The 9,377-nt window shown below is 41.5% G+C and overlaps 1 pseudogene; it reads left to right on the top strand.

The window, feature by feature from the left end:
• Window positions 1-2,077: 2,077 nt before the first annotated feature.
• Window positions 2,078-3,254, top strand: LOC127191670 (lipoyl synthase, mitochondrial-like; annotated as a pseudogene).
• The last annotated feature ends 6,123 nt before the right edge of the window (window positions 3,255-9,377 follow it).

Here is a 9,377-nt window from a genome sequence, read left to right as displayed (position 1 = left end):
AACCACAGACTTATTACTGTCCTGCCTCTTCGTGTGAAATGCTGCATCACAGATGTATACCACCAAACATGGCATGTTCCTTTCCTTCTATTATTCCGCTATGAGAATGGTAGCTTATGAGACATATGAATAATTCTTATAGACTCATTTTTCTCACCTCCACATGATCATAGGCATCTTCCTGGCTGTGTGGATGAGAGCGTGATGCTCATAAGTTGCCCTTGGTTACCTCATCTGTGGTGAAGCAATCTCATTGTGTCTTAATGTTGAGGTTCTCAGACATCATTGCTTAGCATCTATACAAGGGAATTACTGACATAGGGTCTGGACTCAGAACTTTCTGTCAATGCCATTTTCTAGAAGGTTCCTCTTCAATAGCTGCTGTGTTTAGTAAGGGATTTGGAAAACACCCTACGGTCTGGCTTCTGCTGGAGCCCGGTGATGACTTTCTCAACTTTCTTGCTGCCTGTCATTTGTCCTATTGTCATTCTCAAATGCCATTCATCTTCACAGGGATGCATGACAGCCTTTCTTCTTGCCAAATGCTTGATGATATAATGTAATCAGAGAGCTTTGAAAGGCCCAATAATAATAACTCTTGATTCTTTTCATCTCACTTAATTAGAAATCAGCCAGAGACTGACAATTACCTAGGCTTAGATTCACCTTCCTTCTGATATGGTGAAAATTAACCGGTAAACAGAATGCCAGGTAAGTGACGACAGAAGAGAAGCTGGTGGAGAAAGAGGGATTTAATTGCTCTCATGATAAAAGCAATCATTTGCAAACAAACACAAGGAAGTTAAGAGTAGTGCAGAATTTAAAAGGATTGTTTCCAAGGGCTTGTCTTGGAACTTTTCTAGCATCGGTGCAACTGAAACATACCAGTTTCTTTCTCTGGGCCTCAGTTGTTTCAAAATTAGAAGCCTTTCTCCCTGGCATTTTGTCATTTAATATGGTTAGAACAATTTAAATGCTCAAATTAAAATAAACCCTAGGTTCCCATTAAGCCAGGCAGCCCACGGGCATGCTTTGATTTGAAGCCCTGCTCTCTGGTAGGTCACTTGGGTATAGCTGCTGTAAAGTATCCAGCTCTATTCTGTTTCCTTGCTTTGCCGCTGACCTTATCCAGAGTTGATTCTTTTCATTCAGGCAGTTCTCAGACCCACAGATAAAGCCTGGACTTCTAGGCAAGCCATGGGAAGACTTTCAGGGTCTCCTGCCTCTGGTCTTGTTCAGCGCTGCACCGGTGCTGGGTGCTGCCTATTTTGTGTTGTGTGCAATTCGAGACCGTTCCTCATTTCCTTAGGTGAAGTCTTGTATGCTGCTGCCCCGCGTTGCCTTGGGACTGCACCAATATTCCCACTCTCAGAAAAAATGCTAGTTCTTCTGTAGAACTTTTCAGTTCACTGGACAGACCTGGTGACCCTCAGCCTCCTGCAGCTGCCCTTATCCAGTGCTTCTTTTGGTTGTGGTCACAAGATATGTGTTTGTCTCTTGCAGTCTGTGGGTATAGCGTTTGTCTTATTCATCTTCGTATTTCTGAAGCTCAGCATGAGATACACAGTGGTTCATTTTATGGATGAATGAAAATAGCACTAAAGGTAAGAAAGAGGCAAATTTGAAAGTTTCTGATGACAAGAAGAGTATGCTCAATTTGGGATGCTTTCCAAGGCTATACCAGATGGTAGAGCTGGGATTTGATATTAGGGAGCTGTCTAGCTTCGGGATGCCATAGTCTTTGTCATCACACACCTACTGCCTCTTAGTCAAAGTAATTTCAATTGTCTTCTTCTAGGGGCCCATTTTCTAGGTCTCCTCTGTAGCCTTTGGATCAGTGGCTTCAAGAAACACTTACAGAAAGACCTGGAGCCCATGATTGCCGAGCTCATGAGTTTTGAATTTTGTGTCACTCCCAAGCCCTCTCATGAATTCTTTTCTGTAACTAACAAAAACATCAAGGGAAGACATGGAAACGTCATATTACTCATGCACAGATTGATTGATAATTGGCTACTCTCTGTTCAGGAGCGCTGGTCCCTCGATCCCGTGACCCTCTTCAGACCTAAAAGAGGGGATGTCTCTATGCTGCGGGCATGCGGCTGCAGCCTGGGGTCCCTGGTATTCGGAAGATATTTATGTGGCTCACTTAGAGCAGTAAGTTCTTTGCCAGATAAAAAGAAGGAATTTTTACATAATGGACCAGACCTTCAAGATTTTGTATCTGGTGACCTTGTGGACAAGAGTACCTGGGATGAATATAAAGGAAACTTAAAGCGCCAGAAAGGAGAAAGGTTAAGGCTACCTCCATGGTTAAAGACTGAGATACCTATGGGTAAAAATTACAATAAGCTGAAAAATACACTGCAGAGTTTAAATCTCCACATAGTGTGTGAGGAAGCCCGATGTCCCAACATTGGTGAGTGTTGAGGAGGAGGGGAATATGCCACAGCCACAGCCACGATCATGTTGATGGGGGACACATGTGAAGAGGTTGCAGATTTTGTTCTGTTAAGACCGCAAGAAATCCCCTTCCATTGGATGCCAATGAGCCGTACAATACGGCCAAAGCAATTGCAGAGTGGGGTCTGGACTACGTTGTCCTGAAGTCAGTGGATCGAGACGATGTGCCCGACGGGGGAGTTGAGCACATTGCCAAGACTGTGTCACGTTTGAAGGAATGGAATCAAAAAATCCTTGTGGAATGCCTCACCTCTGACTTCCAGGGAGATCTGGGATCAGTGGAGAAGGCTCTGTCAGGGCTAGATATGTATGAACACAACGTAGAGACTGTTCCAGAGTTACAAAGAAAGTCCGTGATCCCCGGGCCAATTTTGACCAGTCACTTCGTGTATTGAAGCACGCCAAGGAGGTCCAGCCAGATGTTGTTTCCAAAACATCAGTAATGCTGGGCCTAGGTGAGATGGATGAGCAAGTCCATGCCACGATGACAGCACTGCGTGCAGCTGACGTGGACTATTTAACTCTAGGGCAGTATATGCAGCTGACAAAGCACCACCTAAAGGCTGAAGAATAGGTTACTCCTGAGAAGTTTAAATACTGGGAAAAAGTAGGAAATGAACTTGGATTTCATTATACAGCAAGTGGCCCTTTGGTGCGGTCTTCGTATAAAGCAGGCGAATTTTCCCTGAAGAATCTAGTGGCTAAAAGAAAAATGAAAGCTTCTAAAACTTAGTCAAGACCTTCAAGATCACAGGAGTTTTAAGATTTTGCTTCCAGTTGGTAGGAGAGTGATGCCAACCTCTCAGGATGCGTGGGGCATGCACACCAGTGCTGTTTCGTCTGAAATGTCTGGTGTCTGATCCATGCATAACGACATACAATACCTGTAACTCCACTCAGGCCATCCGGAACTACCTGAGTAAAACCCTGTCTCAGAGAAACAAGAAAGAAAGAAAAGAAAGAGAAATAAAGAAAAGGAAAAGGAAAAAAAAAAAAAAAAGAAGAAAATGTCTGTGAGCGACACATACTTAATGACAATTCGTTTCTTTGTTCTCATTTCTGATGTAATCATAGAACTTCTTTGAATGGTTTACTGTTAGCATTGGAAATTAAAAATGTATTGACAACATTTAGAAGATCTTATAAATCATAGTAACCTAAAAAAAAAAAAAAAAAAAGATAATTGGCTACTGATCAGAGATTATGTAAACCACTTGCATTTCCACTAAGGTGCAGTTTATTTATTTATTTTTTTTTAGGAATCCTCACTAGGGTCACCCTCATAGATTCCAGGAAGTTTCCATTGCACTAGGTTCTTTATGTAGTGTTTAAATATTGCTAAAATTCTGTGTCCAAGTGGAAACTGAATGTCGAAGCGTGTATGGGATCTAAGCATTGGATATTGATTTATATAAAACAACTCTTATAGAAATTCCAGAGTTCTCAAAAACAAGAGCTGAACCTGATTCATCACTATGCTTGTGTATACATGGCAGGTAACAGTATCAGGAGACAAGTGGCCATTTAGCAGTGGAAGATGTAGCTATAAGTTTGCTTTTCATTGGTGTATAAGAAAAGAAAAGAGAGTTCATTTCTAATCTCTGGAATGTGGAAAGGTCCTTTGATGAAGCCAGAGTGAATATAGTGCCAAAAGAGAGAACGCTATGTTAGGGAGCAGATTCCACCATACCACTTTATTGGGCATAACCAAGGCAATTGGAAAGGACCATCAAATATGATGGTTCAGGGCTTGAATCAGATGTCTTGCTTTTTAAGCCACGAGGCATAACCTCTCATATGATCACAAACATTAGGAAACTGATGCATAGTATGTGCCCCAAGGGACCGAATTCTTCTTTGTAGGGAAGGGTTTATTTGGCTTATCTGGATCACAGTCCATCACCAAAGGAGATGAGAGCAGTAACTTAGGGCAGTCACCTGGAGGCAGAAACTGAAACAGAGGCCGTAGAGAAACTCTGCTTACTGGCTTGCCCTAGTGACTTGCTCAGCCTGCTTTCTTACACCACCCTGGACTACCTGCCAGGGATGGCACTGCCCACAGTGAGCTAGGCATTACTATATCAATAATCTATTAATTTAATATCCTATAGACTTGCCCAAAGGCAATATGATAGAGGCACTTTTCTCAATTGAGGTTCTTCTTTCTAGACAACTGTAACTTGTTATCTGGGAAGTTGATGAAAAACTAACCAAGATAGTTACTGTTGGGAAAGGGATGGGTAGTAAGAAAAATAAGTAAGGCTTTTGTTGTATCTGATGACACTAAGAAAAACTGGGAAAGTGTGAAGGAATGAAGGGTAAGTACACAGGCATTTTGTTCTGAGGATCCCTTTTGTAAAGCGAGAGACTTTACAAGCGAGAGTCATTTATGAGGCCATTCAGCATTGCCACAGAGATAGAGAAGATGAGCTGCAATGACTACAATGGCAAGAAAAATCAGCCACTTCTATGATCATGTGGAACCCAAATCTGCCTTGGTCCTTGGATCACAGGCACATATAGAACAAGGTATTCAGATCTAAAGATGTTTCAGGACCTTCACTGTCATCCAGGCTCCTGTGGCTCAGCTGTTAAGTTTTGATTCACACCACATTTCAGAAAATAAGATGGTCCGCAGTATAGTTTGTGACAAAATCAGGATGCAATCTGGAGAGACGGTTCAGCCATTAAAGGTAGGGAATTCCACATAGTGATTTTGGCTTCTCCCAAGTCAGGGCATTTTTACTAATGCATTCACTTAGTCAGTATGAAGATTCCACAGATATTTGTCAACAGAGAAGCCAACATGCTATGTGAGATGGTCCCTGAAGAACATGCTTTTCTATAGAGCATGCAAGGAGGACAGTGGAAGATTCTTTGTTGGTGGGATAATAGGAAGAGATCCATCTTCCAACTTATTCACACAACCATCACCATTAGTTTTCTCTTTTCCTCTTACTCTTTTCACCTTTCTATTTAATAGTATTCTATATTTTTGTTAATTATATTTTTGTTAACTAATCCCAGTTAATTTGATGTACAAAGCAATGTAATGGCATAGGTATAATTTATATTATATTGAGGTCTGGCTTGTACAGGTATTTGGAAACATTTGCCTGAATAAAGAGGGGTGGATGATGAAAGTAAAGGAGAGAGAAAGAAAGAATGGTTGTTGATTCTGATGGTGTGTTGGCTAAAAATAACGAAATGCTTATGTGCTGTTCTGTACGCTCATGGCAAAAGAGACTGGAATTCAGAATGAGAGCAAAGGAATGGCAGGAATCTTCTGGGTGGCTAGATAAAACGTGTTGAGGTCAAGGTGATCTGAGCGAGTAAGAACACTAATGGTTAGAAACTGGCTGATGGTGCTGGAGAGGCCAAGATTTAACAATCCAGCAGCTAAGAGGTCTTTCAAAGCTTTTTTCTTTTCATTATTACTAATGTCAGATCACAAAGAAGCAAAGATTAAGTACTTAGTAAGCACTTCATTTCTATTGTTTTTGTGCATGCATATAATGCGTTTGCATTAAATGTATCCCCTCATCCTCCTCTTGAATTTCTTTCCTATCCCCACCACTTTCCCCTCCAAAATTCATATGGTCTTCTTAAAAACACAAGGAGCTGGCATAATGCTCCCAGTATGTGTATGGGCATAGGTCCATCTACTGGAGCATAGATAGCCTCTCAGAGGCCCCATTCCTGATGAAAATGAATTCTTCCTTCCCCAGCATATATAAATCACACAAAGTTTCTCATTAAGGGTGGTATTTGCTGAGATCCTCCCCTATCTATTCTGGGATTTTGGAAAGCTTAGTCATGTATAGGCCTTGTGCATACAATCACAGTCACTGTGAGTCCACGAGAGCAAAAAGCCCAGTTGTGTCCAGCAAATACTATTTCACTACAGATGCCTTCTATTTCTTTCTGGACCCAAGAGTCTTTATAATCCTTTTTTCCTCAATGATTCCGGAGCCTACAAGGGATAGAATGCCATATAGCCATTCCATTCAGAGCTGAACATTTCATCAATTCCATGCATATTGACCACTCATGAGATTTTTGTATTAGTCACCATCTACTATAAAGAGAAGTTTCTCTGATGAGGCTTGAAAGATGCACTAATCTATGGGTCCATAGATTTAATTCATAGATTTAAAGATAAGAACTTAGGGGACAGTTTATTACTATGTCCTCTCTCAGATGGCGATGCTAGCTTTAAGTCTTTGGCCACATCTGCTTAAATTGGAATACTCAGAAAGTTAGGAAACCAGTAAGAGTCATGGAGAAAATTTTTCAAAGAAGAGGAAACAGAACATAGGTTGTATGAAGTGGAGGGGAATGAATAAAGAAAAAGAAAAGGTAAAACGCTGTGGAGGATGGGAGAGCAGGGCAGAGAAGATGACTGTGGGGAGAGATAACTAAAACTAAAGACCTCTGAAAAAGCCATATGGAAATATACGACTATAGAAGTTCTCGAAAATATGTGTATACATATACACATGTCATATGGAGTATAAGTGGAGTTACCTAATAATGGAGAACTATGCCTATCTCAGACACCATAGAGTACGAAGTAAAAAACCCTGTTACAGGTATGGGTTACCTCTTTTCTAGTTGTTTGTTGGTGGGGTTCCATGAAGTTCCCCTAACATTAGATGATATAGCCATTGTTCTTGTTTGTATGTCATAACTTTATGGTAACACTCTGCTGTTGAGGATTCCGCTGCTAGAGTCATAGAGCATGGAGAAAGCAAACTGGCACTGATTTTGAAGCTCCATAATCACTCTCTAGCTTTCATGTTGCTGGAAGGCTCTATACACCATTCTGGGGAAGAGAAGCAATCACCAGTCTTACCCATCTGTGAACTCTGCAAACTACAGTAATAACTGGCCTGGCAAGGTGTGGCCATGGATACAATAGTGCTATGAATGTTACAGAACTATTCAACCACTTTTTTAGATGATTTAAAGCCAACTCTACAAAAGAGAACTCGTTACTGCTATTGTAAATTGGACCCAGACCCCATGGTTGACTATGTCATTGGCCCTAGAGGAGAAACTAATATTATTCTGTTTAACTCATAGTTAAATCTTTAAAAACATGATTATTGAAATTTGTTGCATAAAGTCTCTAGTTTCTGGCTTCTTTGTCTTTTTATTTTTCTTCTAGGCTGGTTTGCCTGCAACTAGACATGATACTGACTTTTTTGATGTTCTGAAAAGTCAAGAGGAGGAATGATGTGCAAAGAAGGCGGTACTTATGTTATACCCAGCAGGGCACTGGTATTTGGCCAGGTGTCCCTCTTAATGTTGGTGTCTTTCCAATCTCAGAAATTTTTGCTGGACAGCTGTGCCAAATGCAAACTTCAGGCCATTCTTGATATTCATGGAAGGACCTTTGAGCATCAAATGCCTCATATACCATGCCATGCCATGCCATAGGCTCACATGTCCTCTAACCTTATACTCAAATATTTGACTTCATGCTTTTTGACCTCCTTGTGTGTTGTTACACAGCACTGCTCATCAGAGCACCTGCTTTCTTACTCCTTTATGTGTCAGCTCTTTAGAGTTGGCTTTGTCTTTTTTCTATGAGCATTTTTTACAACCTTCTACTCCAAATACATATTCCTGAAGTTGAATTTTACTAGTTATCAAGTTCTTACCCAGAAAAACAAGACAACAAAATATGCAGCATCTCAGTTTAATGTAATAGGGACATTTTTCCACATAGAGTAAGTAGATTATGGCTTAATATAAGCCCTGGGGGAACAGATGGGATCCTAGGGAGAGCCCAGATTTGCCCTTGGTGCTAAAGCTTAGCTAACGCACCAGGAGGGAAGCATTAAATTTTTAAACCATTTACTCCAACACAATTATGGGCACATATTTTTAAATGAGTTTTTTTGGGGGCATCAACATAATTCTGAAGGGAAACAGCAAACATTTCTACCACTTTTCTAAACTGCTGGTAGAATTTAGACTTGCAGTTAAAGCTTTAAAAACATGATTATTGAAAGTTACTGCATAAAGTCTCTCGCTTCTGGCTTCTGTGTGTGGCTGCTTTGCCTGTAACTAGACATAACACTGATTTTTTTTGGTGTTAGGAGAAGTAAGGAGGAGGAATGGCAGTGACAGTCAAATTCATTGATTGCAGCCTGCTCTACTTTTCTTTCTGCTGTTGATAAAATTCTCTGACCAAAAGCTACTTATGGAAGGGAAGTATTTATTTGGATTATAATTTCAGGCTGCAGTCCATCAATGCAGGGATTCTGAACAGGAACTCAAGCAGAGGCTTAAAGCAGAAACTGTGTGTGATGCTTGTTGTCTTACTCAAAGTCTCATGCTTAACCGGCCTTCTCATACAGCCTAGGACCACATGGCGAGGGAAGAGCATTGCCTACAGTAGGCTGGGCCCTCCTACATCAATTATCAGTTAAGACAGCTCTCCACAGGCATGCCCACAGGCCAATCTGATCTGGGTAATTCCTGAACTTCTAAAGTGACTGCAGGCTGGTTCCAGTTGACAGTTAAAGCCAACTGGAACACTGTTGGTCTTCTTGTTGACACTCATTTCCCCTTGTGTCCCTCTATCCTTCCCATTCTTCCACAAGACTCCCCAGGGGGCACTTGCAGAGATTGAAATACCAACCAAAGACCATGCATGGACTAGACGTAGGCTCCCTATGCAGTTGTAGCTGACAGGCAGCTCTGTCTTCATGTGGGTCCCATAGTAAAGGGAGAGGGGGTTGTCTCTCACACAGACTCTGTTGCACTCCCTGCCTGGTTGGGGCTGCCTCACCAGGCCACAGGGGAAGAGGACACAGAACATGGTCAGTCCTGATGTGACTTGACCTGCAGGGGTGGATTGGTGAGGGGCTCTCCCCTTTTCTAAGGAGTAGGGAAGGAGGCAT

The sequence above is a fragment of the Acomys russatus genome, chromosome 7 (assembly GCF_903995435.1).
Source record: "Acomys russatus chromosome 7, mAcoRus1.1, whole genome shotgun sequence".
In the NCBI taxonomy this organism is placed as follows: Eukaryota; Metazoa; Chordata; class Mammalia; order Rodentia; family Muridae; genus Acomys; species Acomys russatus.
This window is presented reverse-complemented; position numbering and strand designations above follow the sequence as displayed.